The 17,768-nt window shown below is 40.5% G+C and overlaps 1 pseudogene; it reads left to right on the top strand.

The window, feature by feature from the left end:
• The first annotated feature begins 10,940 nt into the window (after positions 1-10,940).
• Positions 10,941-12,877, top strand: LOC128563344 (lisH domain-containing protein ARMC9-like; annotated as a pseudogene).
• Positions 12,878-17,768: the final 4,891 nt, after the last annotated feature.

The raw sequence follows: 17,768 nt of genomic DNA, 5'->3' as shown, positions 1-17,768 counted from the left end.
CAGGCTGGTCTCGAACCTCTGAGTCCAGGGTAGTCCACCTGCCTCTGCCTCCCAGAGTGCTAGGATTATAGGCGTGAGCCACCCTGCCCAGCCTAGAATGTGAACTTCTTGAGGATAGTTACCAGGTATTAATGAAACATTTTTGTATTTCCAGTGCATTGCACATTTTAAAGTGTATAATAGATGATTAATGAATGAATAAATGAATGCTTGTATGCCATTTTCACCTGAGTGACTTCTTTTAGAAAGGCTATTGAATATTAGGTTAAAGCTTTTAAATATCACTTACTGTATAACTTAAACTTCTAAATTATCAAGGATTCCAAATTAGGTAGAATAATTTTGTTAGCTAGCTTCCCACGCCCTTTCTTTTTTAGACGACCATCACAAAGTGGTATAGCTGGAAGGATCTCTTATAGATCATGAGATAAAGTAAAGGGGCATTTGTTTGCGGTTAGAAAGCCAGAAAGCGGCACAGGCAAGATCCAGAGTTAGGAGACTACTCCAGTGTCCTTTGCTGTGGCAGGCCGTTATACTAGTAGGAGTCGTCATGGTGACTGTGCTGTTATTTGAGTTCCTATCTATACGGTAGTGCCTTTTACCTCTATTTTGCAAGACGAGGCCATTTTCCCGAGTCTCATAGCTAATCCAGGGCAGAATCAGACTTGCCAGGTCGTCCGTCTTCAGAGCTCATTCCCTCAGCTCTTTGCTGTCTGCTTCGTGTGTAAACATAGGATGCCTTTAAAAGCAGAGTTCACGGCATTGGTCGTAAAACCCAACATCTCCTCAGTCAGTCCGATGATTCTTTCCTCTGCCCCACACTGTTGAGGATAGTGTCCTTTTGGATGATTTTTCATGAAGAGCAAAATGATAGAAATGGGAATAGTTCAGTTTAATACGTATTTTGGAGACTAAAGCTTTTCATTTTATTATCTGAGCATTGAGGGTTTTTCTGAATTTCTAATTGAAATTTCTTTTTAATTACAACAGATATGTTTGTATAAGTTCTTCATTAGAGAGATTTTAAAAATGCCTACTATAATTCTTAACACAATATCTCAACCTTATAAAAATTCTTGGCACTTAATCCTATAATGGCATGGTACACATTTTAGTCTTTTCTGGAATTTTTTCAGATATTTGCATGCTTAATGTTGATCTAAAAAAATGAAGCTTGGAATTGTTCCTAAATTCTGACTGCTGCTGAACTTCTTGTTTGATTGCAGACTTCTTTCTTTCTCTTTCCGTATAGGGCCTCACACTGGGATTTCAAAACTGTTTAGTTAGTGATGAACTAGAAAGTCTGTAGCGCTTAGTGCAGCGCGGCCTATAGCTCATTGAAAAAAGAAAACTCCCTCTGTTATCATACTGGTCTCCAAAAGTAAAACATCTTTAATAATATCCAGAGAAGAATTTAAAGCTCCTTCCATACAGTCATTAAAATTTACTTTTAGGGGCAGTGCCTGTGGCTCAGTGAGTAGGGCGCCAGCCCCATATACCAAGGGTGGCAGATTCAAACCCGGCCCCGTCCAAACTGCAACAACAACAAAAAAAATAGCCGGTGTTGTGGTGGGCACCTGTAATCCCAGCTACTCGGGAGGCTGAGACAAGAGAATCGCCTAAGCCCAACAGCTGGAGGCTGCTGTGAGCTGTCATGCCAGGGCATTCTACCCAGGGCAACAAAGTGAGACTCTGTCTCAAAAAAAAAAAAAAAATTTCTTTTAAAGGCAGCACCCATAGTTCAGTGGGTAGGGCGCCGGCCACATACACCAAGGCTGGTGGGTTTGACCCGGCAGGGGCCAGCTAAACAATAATGGCAACTACAACACAAAAATCGCCGGGTGTTGTGGCAGAAACCTGTAGTCCCAGCTACTAGGGAGGCTGAGGCAAGAGAATCGCTTAAGCCCAAGAGTTTGAGGTTGCTGTGAGCTGTGATGCTACAGCACTCTGTAGCTCAGAGGGTAACATAGTAAGACTCTGCCTCCAAGGAGAAAATAAATTTTCTTTTAATATTCCCAATGCAGTCATTCATATTAGTTCTTCCTCCCATGTTCCTAAGTCCAGCTCTCAAGAAATAACTGTTTTTCAAGTACAGTTTTTTATTTTTTATTTTTTTTAAACAGAGTCTGACTATGTCACCCTTGGTAGAGTGCTGTGGCATCACAGCTCAGAGCAACCTCAAAACTCTTGGGCTTAAGCGATTCTATTGCCTCAGCCTCCCAGGTAGCTGGGACTATAGGTGCCCACCACAATGCCCGACTATTTTTTGGTTGCAGTTGTCATTGTTGTTTAGCAGGTCCAGGCTGGGCTCAAACCTGCCAGCTTCAGTGTATGTGGCCGGCACCCTACTCAGTAAGCTACAGGCCCAAGCCTCAAGTACAGTTTTTGATGTAATCCTCACATGTGCATTGTCTGGTGACATGAAAAAATGTCCTTGGAAGAATCTTACAAGATACCTGAAATTCTTCAGAGAATTCATAGTTGACAAAAAATGTACCAAGTGCATCAGTCCAAAAGTCCGCACCTAATTTTATATTTGTTCTTTAACAGCCATACTTAACCTATAAGAAGTAGAAATAAACCTACGTGACTGGAAATAACCCATCAGTTTGGGGACAAATGGTGTACTTTAAATCCTTTATTGAGTGGATTTACTAAACCAAAATTCATTATTCAGTGACATACTGTTTGTGGGTTTTTATTCAGATATTCACTATTAGGAGGCACTTTATCAAGTCACATTTCTTCAGTTTTTTCTGTATATTTCTTAAGTATTAGGGTTTAGGATGATGGCTTTTTAACCCTACATTTAATAAAAATAATAGCAGCTAATGATTACATCCTAACCATCTGCCAGACATTCTGCTATAAGCTTATATGCATTACTGTGTGTCTCATTTAATCATATAGCAGCATTTTGACATATGAATACTGTTGTTATCCCCATTTTAAAGTAAGGATTTAAGTCTTAGAAAGGTTTAAGGTCATCCAATAAGTACCAGAGACAAGATACTTGGGTAAAGTTTTCGAATTCAAAGAAAGGCTTATGCTTCACATTTATTACTAAACTGCTATTATATGACCCTCAATTATCAACAAATAAAATACTTAGAAGATGCTCTACAAGTACTTGTTAGGACAATGTACCCATACATTTTCAAGGGGGTTTTAACAATGAGGGTTAAACCAGAGTTTTGGTAATACTCACTTAATCAATTAATCACTATTCCCCAGTTGCAAAGGATTTCCAGTAATACTTATTTTTGTCATTTGTTTTTTAAAAGTTAGCATGATAGTTATTAGTGTTAATTTTTATTCTTTACTTGACAGTACATGAGGAGTTAGACAAAGCAAAGTAGTTTTCTAAGTTTTGTAGTTGAATGTATTCACAATCCAAAATAGATAGCTTTTAAGTTATTTTGGAAACTACATTATCTGATTTATGTTAATTATGGGATTTATAGATGTATATTTCTGAGCATTTATTCCTCATTGTAACCAAGAAGCATGAATTGAGAAATAGATTCTTAATCAAAATGTACCGTCTATACCTGTTTATTCTTATGTAATTGTATTGATGATAGTTACATAATCTGACATAAATAAACCGAAGGTCTTATATTTCTCTTAACAGATTTTATTAAACAAAGAAGAGCAGGACTGAATGAATTTATTCAGAACCTGGTTAGGCATCCAGAGCTCTACAACCAGTAAGTCATTATCATTGTATTCTGAAGGGATGCTGAAACCAAATCTAAGAATGTTAAATAAGCCTCATACAGATTTTATCTCTTCTGTGAAATTGTGCTGTATACTAGGTATGTTCGTAAAGTCTTCCTGGAGCATTTCCTCCCTGATGTCCTTAGTTCCCTTTGCCCTTCATCAACTTGTTTTCTTTTCTTTCTTCCATTTATATTTGAATTAGTTTTACAGATTAAACTTGAAATAAATTTGCATAATTCAGTTAAAACATTTTACTAATTATTTGATACTATATTTGTGCGTTCAAAAAGCATTTAAGTGCCCATTGCCTGCTTTGGGAATGTAAAGCTAAATGACTTCCATCCCAGGGCGGCACCTGTGGCTCGAGGAGTAGGGCGCCAGTCCCATATGCCGGAGGTGGCAGGTTCAAACCCAGCCCTGGCCTAAAACCACAAAAAAAAAAAAATGACTTCCATCCCTTTCATCCCTTCTAGAGGCATGGGTTCCCAGCCCAGTGGGAGAGTCAGACGTATAAACAAGTAATTGAAGCTGGGTAGTTTTTATGGTAGAGATGTCAGAAGATAACAGAAAAATATGTGGCCCTCTCTTTTTGAGGATGTCAAGGAAAGCCTTCTAGGACTTAATGCATGTATAATCATTCAAGAAAAAAAGGTAGGGAGAACATTCAGGTAAAGGGAGAAGTACATGTAACAGAGGATGCAAAAACCCGGAACCACGAGGCCACTTACAACATTCCATGGTGACTGGAACAGAGTAGGGTTTTGGAAAGGAGACGAGGCTGATGGCGTTGGTAGGGTCAGGCACACATGCCCCCAGCCTTTGTTCTAGCTGCAGCAGTGTTCTGTTGACCCGCAGAAGGCCTCTAGTCTTTCTCGGCATAGTATTGTAGGCAGATGAAGGCACTTTCCCAGGCCTGGCTGCCCTGTTGGCCCATGCCTGTAATCTCAGCTCTTTGGAAGGCCAAGGTGGGGGAATCACTCAAGGCCAGAAATTTGAGACCAGCCTGAGTATTGCAAGACCTGTCTCTAGAAAATTAAAAAAATTAGCCAGGTGTGGTAGCACTTGTAGTCCCAGCTCCTCAGGAAGACACAGGATTGTTTGAACCCCATTTAAAAATGGTTTGATGGTGAGCTACTATGGCACCAATGTACTCCAGCCTGAGTGACATAGCAAGACCTTGTCTGTAAAAAATAAGAAAGAAGGGTGGCAACTGTGGCTCAACGGAGTAGGGCGCTGGCCCCATATGCCGGAGGTGGTGGGTTTAAAAACCCAGCCCCAGCCAAAAACTGCAAAAAAAAAAAAAGAAGAAGAAGAAAAAAGAAAGAAATACCTGTGAAAACATTGGTAGATCTGTGGCTTAGTTTATGTTTTTATTTTTGAGTCTAGTAGTTGGTTCATAATGATTACCTTTATTGTCCTTGGTAATTTAATATATGTTACAGTACTTACATTGTTTTGTACATATAAAGTATTATATTCTAAGAAGAAATAAAGAAGGTAAAGTAAAATATCTGGGGAGCTTTTCCACACCTTACTTAGCTATGTAAATGCAGAAGGTGCTTTATATGGATAAGGATGTAAACACAAAACACTTAAATAATATTTTCAGAAGTACAACACTGAAGGACTGTGTTTTTGAGCACTTGTTCTAAAAACCATGATTACCATTTATATACTTCGTCATAGTTCAAAGAAGGCATCAACTCTTTTTTTTTTTTTTGAGACACACTTTCGTTTTGTCACCCTTGGTAGAGTGCTATGGCATCACAGCTCACAGCAACCTAAAACTCTTGGGCTTAAGCAATTCTCTTGCCTCAACATCCCAAGTAGCTGGGACTACAGGTGCCCGCCACAATACCCAGCTATTTGTGTTTAGCTGGCCTGGGCTGGGATCGAACCCGCCACCCTTGGTGTATATAGCTGGTGCCCTACCCACTGAGCTACAGGCACCAAGCCAACTTCCACTCTTTTTTAATTTACTTAATTTATTAAGTTACTAAAAATACTAAAACTGAGTCTTCCCTGACAAGGTCTTCTGCCCAGAGCTGTGGATTTCCCCTGATGCTCACAGGTAGGACAAGGGTCAAGGAGGTCTTGCCCCTGGATTAACCAGTGCAGTTCGAGCAGGTGTCTTCACATGAAATTGAATTCCCTTTCTAGTCTGCTCCTTAATGAAGACTTTTTTCTTTCTTTCTTTTTTTTTTTTCCTTTGAGACAGTCTTGTCTCAGTCAGTTGCTCTGGGTTAAGCTCTGTGATGTCATAGCTCGCAACAACCTCCAACTCTTGGGCTCAAGCAAACCTCTTGCCTCAGCTTCCTGAGTAGCTGGGCCTACTGGCTCCTGCCACAATGCCCAGCTAATTTAGCAAAGATTCTTTTACAGTTTGGCTCTTAGTGGAATTACTTGGTTAAACATTATGCCTTTTCCTGAGGACAAGTTCTGTGCCATCTTCAGTTTAGATGTACCCTTCTAACCGCCAGTCTAGGCTCTGTGCACTGGCTGTTACTCTGAAATGGTATATGACTGGCTTCTTTGAAATATATTCCATGCATTCAAAGCTTCAATCTGTTCTGTTTTGACAGAGCTGACTTGGAATAAATATACAAAAGATGAGGGTGGTGATTATTCTAATATTTTTAATTGTTACTCAGAAGTTCTAATGCTATATATAATAAATATTAATATTCTGAATCTTGAAGTATAGTATTACAAAGATGTTATATTTGACATTTAAATTCAACTAAAAGCAACTTGATTATTTAAAATTTCCAGTTTATAAAACATTGTACTGTAAAATATACAGTTCTTGAGCGTACAACTCAATTGATTTTTCTATACTTTTGCCCCCTGTAGCCACCGCCAGTACATTAAAGATAGAGAACATTTCCAGCACCCCCAAAATAGCCAAGAGTTTTTTAAACTTAATGCTTTAACTGACATTTTCTTTGCAATAAAAGTGACCTTTCATATTTTCTGGATCCCTTCTCTTGTTAACAGAACTTTAATTTTCATGCTCTTCATTTGATATCTTCATTTAAAATAGTAAAGGTTTTTTTTTTTTTTTTTTTGGTAGAGACAGAGTCTCACTGTACCACCCTTGGGTAGAGTGCCATGGCGTCACACGGCTCACAGCAATCTCTAACTCTTGGGTTTACGTGATTCTCTTGCCTCAGCCTCCCGAGCAGCTGGGACTACAGGCACCCACCACAACGCCCGGCTATTTTTTTGTTGCAGTTTGGCCGGGGCTGGGTTTGAACCCACCACCCTCGGCATATGGGGCCTCCGACCTACTCACTGAGCCACAGGCGCTGCCCAAAATAGTAAGATTGCAAGAAGCCAATCAAGCCTTTTATTACTACTGAGGAAATGTACTTTAAAAATAGCTTTACTTCAGTAGCTTGGCATTGTGGCGGGAGCCTATGGTCCCAGCTTCTTGGGAGGCTGAGGCAAGAGAATCGCCTAAGCCCAAGAGATGGAGGTTGCTGTGAGCTATGACGCCATGGCACTCTACCGCAGGGGATAAAGTGAGACTCTGTCTCTTAAAAAAAAAAAAAAAAAAAAAGCTTTACTTCAATAGATAAAAGCTCATTTTTAAGATAACTTTATTAAAATCAAATTTAAAAATCATTAAAATGTGGAATAAAATGTTATTAGTTTCTCTGACCTGTATATGGAGGAGGGTTGTCTGAGAATATTGGCAGTGAATGATGTATCACAAAGTAAAACACAGAAAAATTTGAGTATTAAAAACGTCTCATAAATTGTAAATGAATTATCAATCCTAAATCAAAAATACAAAAATATTTTCCATGATAAAGATCAATAGAGAAGTAAAGTTAATATAGAAAGAACTCATGCAAATAAGACACTCAAGACACCAAAAGAAAAATAAAGCAAATGAGCTATTTACAAAAGAGGAGATACAAATGGGTGATTAATTATCAGAAAAACTGAACATTTCCTTAAGAAATGAAAATGGCCAGATGCAGTGGCTCTTGCTTATAATCCTAGCACTTTGGGAGGCTGGGGCACAAGAATTGCTTGAGGCCAGGAGTTCAAAACCAGCACAGGTAAGACAGCAAGATTTTATCTCTACAAAAAATAAAAATAAAAAATGAGCTTGGTGTGACTGCACATGCTTGTGGTCCCAGCTATTTGGCAGGCTGAGGTGGAAGGATTGCTTGAGCCCTGGAATTTGAGTTTACAATGAGCTATGACCATGCCATTGTACTCTAGCCTGGGTGACCCTCAAAAAAATAAAGAAAGAAAGAAAAAAATGGAAGCGTAAGATTCAGAAAAGTGCCCAGATGATGTCTATACAGCTCAACGAATGATCAGAAAGGGAACACACCTCAGTTGTCACTATTACCCCCCACCAGGCCAAGAAATAAAACCTTATCAATACCCCTGAAGCCCCTCACACATCCTCTTCCAATCTCTGTGTCTTCTTTTCTTCCTAAAAGTAACTATTGTCCTGATTTTTCATAATATAGATTCGCGGGCCGTGTTTTTAAACTGTATGTAAATAGAATCACACAATGTTTTTTCTCCAGCTGGCTTATATTCAACAAGGTGAGAGTTACCCATGTTGTGGTATGGAGGTGTAATTTATTTCCTTTGCTATGTAATATTCCATTGTATGAATGTGCCACAGTAATCTGTTCTACTATTGATGGACACTTGAGTTGTTTCTGTTTTCTGGCTATTGTAAATTATATTGTCATTAACATCTTTTGGTGCACACATGCACACATTCTTTATGTATCTTGAAGCAGAACTTCTGGGTTATAGGATATGTATATGTTTAACCTTAGTGGATAATGTTGAATAATTTTCCAAAATGTTAGTACCAGTTTCATACTTCTACCATCAAATCACATTGCTTATCTCAGCAGCACTTAGCATTGTTAGTCTTTTCCATTTTAGTAAGTCGTTAGTTTCTTTAATTTGCATTTGCTTAATACCTTTTTAGAAAAATGCAGTTTTTCGCTTACGAAATTATCAAAGATGTTAATATACAATGTGTATTTGTATATACCTTTAATGCAAACCAAGGCTGGGAGAGTTTTCAGGGTGTTCCTATACTGCTAACGGAGTGTAAATTGGTATAACCTCTCTGGAAATCACTTTAACAAATTATTTAATGCTGAAAAATTGTTTACAATTCTGACCAGTCATTTTATTTTTAAAAATCTGCAGATTCGAGGCTGGTGGATTGCCTAGGTGCATGGGTTCAAGACCAGCCTGAGCTAGAGCGAGACCAAGTGTCTAAATATAACTGAGTGTTGTGGTGGGCTCCTGTCATCCCAGCTATTTGGGAGGCTGTGGCAAGAGAATTGCTTAAGCCCAAGAGTTTGAGGTTGCTGTGAGCTGTGACACCACAGTACTCTACTGAGGGCAGCAAAATAAGGTTCTGTCTCAAAAAAAAAAAAAATCTGTGCAGTTCTAACGTTAGCACAAAGATGGTCAATTGCAGTGTTATTTATACTAATGAAATTGTATAGTAAAAAGTTGGAAGCCATCTACAGATCCTAAAGTAAAAGAATCATTCAGTAACATGTCTTTTTATTTTTTTCATTCAGTAACTTTTGGTGTACCCATATAATAGAACATCATATATCTATCAAAAGTTACTGTTTATCAAGAGTTTTTTAACACCATTGGCAAATGTTTATAATTAATTTTTAAGTAAAAAACATAAAAATTTAAATATAGCATGATCCTAATTATGCAGAGAACAAGACTGAAATAAAACATGCTAAAATGGTAACAGTGCTTGTGTGTGGTAAGATTAAAAACCCCACCCCCCTTTTACTGAGATAGAATTCAACATTTTAACTATTTAAAAGTATACAATTCAGTGGTGTTTAATATATTCACAATGCTGTACAACCATCTTCAGCATCTAATTCTATTACTCCAAGTCTAATCTGACATTTTCATCCCCCCCACAAAAGAAACTACCTCCAAATTGTCTCTTCTTCCAACTTTTGAAACCACTATTCTATTCCTGTCTCTATAGATTTGCCTATTCTGAGTATATCAAAAATGAAATCATAAGGGCAGTGCCCGTAGTTCAGTGGGTACAGCACCCGCCACATACACCAAGGATGGCGAATTTGAACCTGGCCTGAGCCTGCTAAAATCAACGATGACAAGTGTAACTACAACCAAAAAATAGCTGGGCATTGTGGCGGGCGCCTGTAGTCCCAGCTACTCGGGAGGCTGAGGCAAGAGAATCGCTTAAGCCCAAGAGTTTGAGGTTGCTGTGAGCTGTGACGCCACAGCACTCTACCCAGGGTGACAGCTTGAGACTCTGCCTCAAAAACTAAATAAATAAAGTGAAATCATACAGTACGGTCTGGTTTCTCTTCAGAGTGGGTAAATCTTACTAAAGATTTCCGTGGAGAATGGGCAGCACCTGCAGCGCAGTGGGTAGAGTACGGGCCACGTACACCCAGGCTGGTGGGTTCAAACTGGCCTGAGCCTGCTCAAATCAACATGACAACTGCAACAACAACAAAATAAATAGTCGGGCATTGTGCCAGGCACCTGTGGTCCCAGCTGTTTGGGAGGCTGAAGCAAGAGAATTGCTTAAGCCCAAGGGATTGAGGTTGCTGTGAGCTGTGACACCACTCTACCCAGGGCGACATAGTAAAACTCTGTCTCAAAAAAAAAAAAGATTTCGGTGGAGAGGAACAAGTTGAGATTTTAATCAATTTTTTGAGGCCTTGCTTTGGCAAGGCTAATAATAAACAAATAGAATCAAATCAAATAGTCAAATCAAATGGAAACAAATAGAATAATAAATAAACAAATAGAAAAGGATCACAATATGTGATCCTTTCGGCTGGGTGTGGTGGCTCACTCATGCCTGTAGTCCTAGCACTCTGGGAGGCTGAGTCGGATGGATTGCCTGAGCTCATGTGTTTGAAACCATCCTGAGTCAGAGCCAGACCTTGTCTCTAAAAAAAAAAAAAAAAAAAAAAAAAAAAGGCTGGGTGTTCTGGCAGGCACCTGTAGTCCCAGCTACTTGGGAGGCTGAGGCAAGAGAATCACTTGATCATAAACCACATTTTGTTTATCCATTCATCCACTGATGGATATTTGGGGTGTTTCCACTTTTTAGCTATTATGAATAATGCTGTAGGGTGGAGGCTGGTCCGCGGCCGAAGTACAGACATTTTTCCTGTGAGAATTACCAGGAACAGTTCAATATGGGGGATATTCTGGCTCATGAATCTGAAATACTCGAACTAGTGAAAGAGTATTTAGATTTTGCTGAATTTGAAGATACCTTGAAAACATTTTCCAAAGAATGCAAAATAAAAGGAAAACCATTATGTAAAACAGCAGGTGGATCTTTACAGGACTCTAAACCATTGATAATTCAGAAGGCTCTTGTCTCTGCATTTGACAATGGAGACCAGAAGGTGTTCTTCAATTTATGGGAAGAACACATTCCCAGTTTCATCCAAAATGGTGACGCCCTTGCCCAGAAGTTGGAATTCTATCTTCACATCCATTTTGCCATCTATCCTCTGAAACATTCCGTAGGGAGACCGGACAGAGAGGAGCTGGAGGAAAGGATTTCTTCCTTCAAAACCTACCTGGAGACCAAAGGAGCAGCGCTGAGCCAGACCACCGAGTTTCTTCCTTTCTATGCCCTTCCTTTTCTTCCCAACCCTATGGTACACCCTTCGTTTAAAGAACTCTTTCAGCATTCCTGGACTCCAGAGTTAAAGTTGAAGTTGGAAAAGTTTCTAGCTTTAATATTTAAAGATAGCAACACGCTGAAGCTTTTAACAGTGTATAAGGAGAATGGACAAAGTAACAAAGAGATGTTGCAGCAGCTCCACCAGCAGCTGGTCAGAGCTGAACTTAGGTCAGTGACCTACCTGAGACGTACAGTAAGATTCAAGCAGACTACCACAATCTCATTGGAGTCACAGCAGAGCTGGCGGATTCTCTCAGGCCACAGTCAGTGGCAAGATGATCACTCCTGAGTACCTCCAGAGTGTCCGTGTCTGCCTCTTCAGCAACCAGATGTGGCAGAGCCTGGCTCATAGCGTGGACTTCACAAGGCCTGGGACGGCTTCCAGCATGTTACAAGCTTCCTTGGCACCCGTGAGACTGAAAGATGTCCCATTACTGCCCTCCCTGGATTATGAGAAACTGAAGAAGGATTTGATTTGGGGGAGTGATCGTTTAAAAGCCTTCTTGTTGCAGGCTCTGCGCTGGCGCTTGAGCACCTCCCGTCCTGGAGAGCAGAGGGAGGCGGTTCTGCAGGCCTACATCAGCAACGACCTCTTGGACTGTCATACCCACAACCAGAGGAATGTGCTTCACTTGCTGCACGCAAAGAGTGAGGTGGTGCGGCAGTACATGGCCAGGCTCATCAACGCTTTTGCGTCACTAGCTGAAGGTCACCTCTACCTTGCTCAGAACAAAATGGTGCTGTGGATGCTGGAGGGAAGGCCGAAGGAGGACAAGGATGTCATCACCCAGGAGAATGTCCTTGGGGCCTTGCAAAAGTTCAGCCTCAGGCCCCCGCTGCATCGCTTCAAGATGGTCTCATCTTCTGGCTGATTGATATTCTGAAGGACTCTGATTGCCTGTCTGACTACACACTGGAGTACTTAGTGGCTTTGCTTATGAACCTCTGCCTCTGGAGTGCAGGGAAGAACATGTGTGCCAAGGTGGCAGGCCTCGTGCTCAAAGTCCTTTCAGATCTGCTTGGCCATAAAAGCCACGAGATCCAGCCGTATGTGAATGGAGCTCTGTACAGCATCCTTTCTAATCTGTCCATCCAGGAGGAAGTGAGAGCAATGGGGATGGAAGACATCCTACAATGCTTCAGCAAAGAAGGCAACGCTGAAATGATCCACCAGATAGAATTTTTCTTTTTTTTTGGCCGGGGCTGGGTTTGAACCCACCACCTCTGGCATTTGGGACGGGCGCCCTACTCCTTGAGCCACAGGCACCGCCCCGCCAGATAGAATTTATCATCAAGCAACTTAATTCTGGTCAGTTTAATGTAACAGTCCGGGATCTTTCTTGTGAATCATTCACAAGAAATGTACCGGAAGGATACATGGACTGTCTTATAGGGCCTTGTCATGCTTCGGCCAGCATTCATTCAAGAAGCATTTAGGGAGGTGAAGAGACCTAAGTGAACCCACTAACAAGAGTTCATTCAGGTATTCAAGGCCAGATTGTCCAAAGATTAATAATATCTTATCACACTTAACAGATACAGCCAACAAAAAGAATTTAAAGGCAATTACAGAAGCCCTTCCCTAGCCTTGTGTGTTCTCTTTATGTGGCCCCTCCCTTTCCTCTCCTAAATCCTGCCCCACTGTTAAGGGTGGCTTCCCCAGGTTCCTGTCAGGGAATGAAAACAGGTGCCAGCCTTTCCAGCACCACTGTGGAAAATGGCATCCTCCCACATTTATTCATTCATTCCAAAACAAACAAACAAACAAAAAATAATGCTGCTCTGAGTAGTCCTGTGTGAGTTTTTTTTTTTTTTTTTTTTTTTTTTTTTTTGTAGAGACCTAGTCTCACTGTACTGCCCTCAGGTAGAGTGCCGTGGCGTCACACAGCTCACAGCAACCTCTTAACTCTTGGGCTTACGCGATTCTCTTGCCTCAGCCCCCCGAGCAGCTGGGACTACAGGCGCCCGCCACAACGCCCGGCTATTTTTGGTTGCAGTTTGGCCGGGGCTGGGTTTGAACCCACCACCCTCGGCATATGGGGCTGGCGCCCTACTCACTGAGCTACAGGCGCCGCCCTCCTGTGTGAGTTTTTGTGTGAACATACTCATGTGTTGTTATTTCTCTTGGATATATGCCCAGGAGTGGAATTGTAGGGTCATACAGTAACTGTTTAACTTTTCAAGGAACTATGAAACTGTTTTTCACAGCAGCTGTACCATTTTACATTCATGCCAGCCCTTCCCTTTTTATTTTTATTGTATTTTATTTATTTATTTTTTGAGACAGAGCCTAAAGCTGTCACCCTAGGTAGAGTGCCATGGCATCACAGCTCACAGCAACCTCCAGCTCCTGGGCTCAAGCGATTCTCCTGCCTCTGCCTCCCAAGTAGCTGGGACTATAGGCACCCACCAGAATGCCTGGCTAATTTTTGGTTATCTCACAGCAACCTCTAGCTCCTGGGCTCAAGAGATTCTCCTGCCTCTACCTCCCAAGTAGCTGGCACTATATGTGCCCGGCACAGAGCCTGGCTAATTTTTGGTTATCTCACAGCAACCTCCAGCTCCTGGGCTCAAGCGATTCTCCTGCCTCTGCCTCCCAAGTAGCTGGGACTATAGGCACCCACCACAATGCCTGGCTAATTTTTGGTTATCTCACAGCAACCTCTAGCTCCTGGGCTCAAGAGATTCTCCTGCCTCTACCTCCCAAGTAGCTGGGACTATAGGTGCCCGCCACAGAGCCTGGCTATTTTTTGGTTGTAGCTATCATTGTTGTTTGGCAGGCCCAGGCTGGATTCGAACTTTCCGGCTTAGGTGTATGTGGCTGGTGCCTTAGCCGCTTGAGCCACAGGCCCTGAGCCAGCCCTTCCCTTTTTTAAAAAATATTTTTTATCTTTTGAATTCCCTGCAATGAATGTATATTGTTTGTAATTTTTTAACTTTTGAATTCCCTGCAACGAATGTACATTGTACCAGGTGTAGAGAGTGAATCATTCCTCAGAATTGTCACTAATCCACGCGTGGCCCATTTTTCATTTTAGTCCATTTTTTTCTCTTTATTATGTATTTATTTATTTATTGGCAACAGAGAGTCTCACTATGTTGCCCTTGGTAGAGTCCTTTGGTGTCACAGCTCACAGCAACCTCAAACTCTTGGGCTTAAGTGATTCTCTTGCCTGAGCCTCCCAAGTAGGTTTGACTACAGGCACCCGCCACAATGCCCAGCTATTTTTTGTTGCAGTTGTCATTGTTGTTTAGCTGGCCCGGGCCGAGTTCAAACCCTCCACCCTTGGTGCATGTGGCCAGCGCCAGAACCACTGTGCTGTGGGTGCTGTGTCTTTCTCCTCAGCCTTGATCTTCGTACCCATTTCCTCATCGTCACTGTTGACATCCAGGTTAATATGTTGGATATATGTGCTTGCATATCTGTATCTATGTAACTTTGTTAAAATTAGACTTACTGATGCTTTGTGTGCGCACATATTTATATATATATATGTAGATAGAAAGGAAATATATATATCCTGTGTTACGGTTCCTTGTTTCTGGCTGCTGACTGATAGTCTCTGTAGTCTGTTACCATAGTTGATTTCCCTGATGCCTACTTTGCTTCAAATTCCTACTGTAGAGAATCCTGCAGTGAATGTCATGGTTACTACATGCCTTTGCCTGGTCCTGCACATAATTTTTGTATGGTTTAATCGCTAGAACTGGAATTTCTGGGCCCAGAGAAAATGCATACACAGTTTCACCAAGTATTGCCAGATTTCTTTACAGAAAAGTTGTCTTGTTCTATCTTCTCACCAGCAATACATGAGGGTGTCTCTTTCCCTAAGTCCTTACTAACTTCTGGTATTAGCTTTCTTTTTCCCTTTTTTTTTTTTTTTTTTTTTTTTTTTAGAGGCAGAGTCTTACTTTGTCGCCTGTTGTAGAGAGCTATGGTGTTACAGCTCACAGCAACCTCCATATCCTGGGCTTAGGCGAGTCTCTTGCCTCAGCCTCCCAAGTAGCTGGGACTACAGGATCCTGCCACAACACCCGGCTATTTTTTTGCTGGGGCTGGGTTCAAACCCACTACCCTCAGTATAAGGGGCCGGCACCCTACTCACTGACCCACAGGCGCCACCCCTGGTATTATCTTCCTAATTTTTGCCTGTTAGTAGATATAAAATGGTATATCCTTCTTGTTGTAATTTATATTTTTTGGTTATTAGTGAAGTTAGCATCTTCATAAATTTGCTTTGTCATTTACGTTGTCTCTATCAACTACCTCTTTATGCCTTTGCCCATTTGTCTGTTGGTTTCCTTGTTTTTTAAAAAAATAATTTTCTTACTGCTTTTATAATGTTAATAGATTTTGCTGGCTTTCTTACTATCAGTGCTAATATAGTTATTTCTATATTGGTTTCTATTTTAAAAGGCAGAAAACCTGTAGAAATGCTGTTGAAGTTATAATAAAGTTCATTTTTGTTTTTAGTCCAGATGTCAGAGCATTCCTTCCAATGGACAGTCCAAAACACCAGTCAGATCCATCTGAAGATGACGATGAAAGAAGTATTCAGAAGGTAGTAAGAGGAATTTTTTTTAACAGAAAAAATACCATTCCCCCAAAGTTGAAATTAGTGGCAACTTTAGGGCAACATATACTTAAAATGAAGTAACTTCATCCATAGTAGGTTTCTGCTAAATAAAATACATAAAGACAAACATGTACAACTTACTGATCACTTTTTTTTCTGATCTCTATTTCATATAAAATTTATAGGATGAATATTTATGTAATAAAAAGTAGTATAAGTGAATTAAAGAAAAATTTGAAAATAGCAGTTAATAAAGTATTACCCATATTTTTTGCCACCCAGACCTAGTAATTTTTTTCAATTTATTTGTTTATTTATTTTTTACTTTTTAAAATTTTTTTGTTTTTATTAAATCATAACTGTGTACCTTGATGCATTTATGATACCTTTGTAATTATGATGCATTATGGCAGGATAACTGATTTGATATACAATGTGAAATGCTTACATTGAACTGATTAATATGTCCATCACAATTACACTCTTTCTATTTTTTTTTTTTTTTTGTAGAGACAGAGTCTCACTGTATCACCCTCGGGCAGAGTGCCGTGGCGTCACACGGCTCACAGCAACCTCCAACTCCTGGGCTTAAGCTATTCTCTTGCCTCAGCCTCCCGAGCAGCTGGGACTACAGGCGCCCGCCACAACGCCCGGCTATTTTTTGTTGTTGTTACAGTTTGGCCGGGGCTGGGTTTGAACCCGCCACCCTCGGTATATGGAGCCGGCGCCCTACTCACTGAGCCACAGGTGCCACCCATACTCTTTTCTTAATAGTTTTTAAATGTACCATTGCATTATGCACATTAGGTGAGGTTCCCCCCCCAAGTACCCTCCTGCCTCCCGAGACCTAGTAATTTTTAATATTTTAGTGATTTTCTTTCCTGTATTCTCCTAATTATCTAATTTTATCTCATAAAAATTAATCTTAATTTTATTTCTCTAATGATAATTATAACAGTGTGTACAAGTATATATTTTTCACTTTACGTCTTACTTTTTGATCATTATTTATATTTATCATCATCACTGTACTTGAAATTATTGTTTTGAATTTTGGCCAGCAGGAAAGGCCTTTTCAACCACAAATTACATAGCTCTTCCTCTGCCTTGTCAGGTTTTTATACATAGAGCAATCCGTACACACATGCCATTTGGCATCAACTTTTATTTCTATGTATAGGTACATAATATATATTCTTAACAGAGAATGGGGTATTGTTATCTTTTTTAAATAGATTATGATAGCAATAAGTAAAATAAACTTGTACCTTATTTTGAAGATGTTTTCATCATTTACTTTAGAAAGTTGTATAGAAAGGGAAAACTGTAATAATTTAACTCAATATATTATGTAGCAATTAAAATTATAATTATGGGGCGGCGCCTGTGGCTCAAGGAGTAGGGCACTGGTCCCATATGCCGGAGGTGGCGAGTTCAAACCCAGCCCCGGCCAAAAACCACAAAAAAAAAAAAGGTCATTGTTGGGTGAGCAGGGCGCCAGCCCCATATGCCAGAGGTGGCAGGTTCAAAGCTCAGCCCTGGCCAAAAACTGCAAAAAAAAAAAAAAAGTCAACTGTTAAGATCTTTAAATGGGGTAGGAGCAGGGGAATTTTATTATAGGCTATATTTATTTTATTTTATTTTTTTTTTGCAATTTTTGGCCATGGCTGGGTTTGAACCCGCCACCTCCGGCATGTGCACTGGCACCCTACTCCTTGAGCCACAGGCACCGCCCATAGGCTATATTTAAT

This window comes from Nycticebus coucang, chromosome 13, assembly GCF_027406575.1.
Source record: "Nycticebus coucang isolate mNycCou1 chromosome 13, mNycCou1.pri, whole genome shotgun sequence".
Classification (NCBI taxonomy): Eukaryota; Metazoa; Chordata; class Mammalia; order Primates; family Lorisidae; genus Nycticebus; species Nycticebus coucang.
This window is presented reverse-complemented; position numbering and strand designations above follow the sequence as displayed.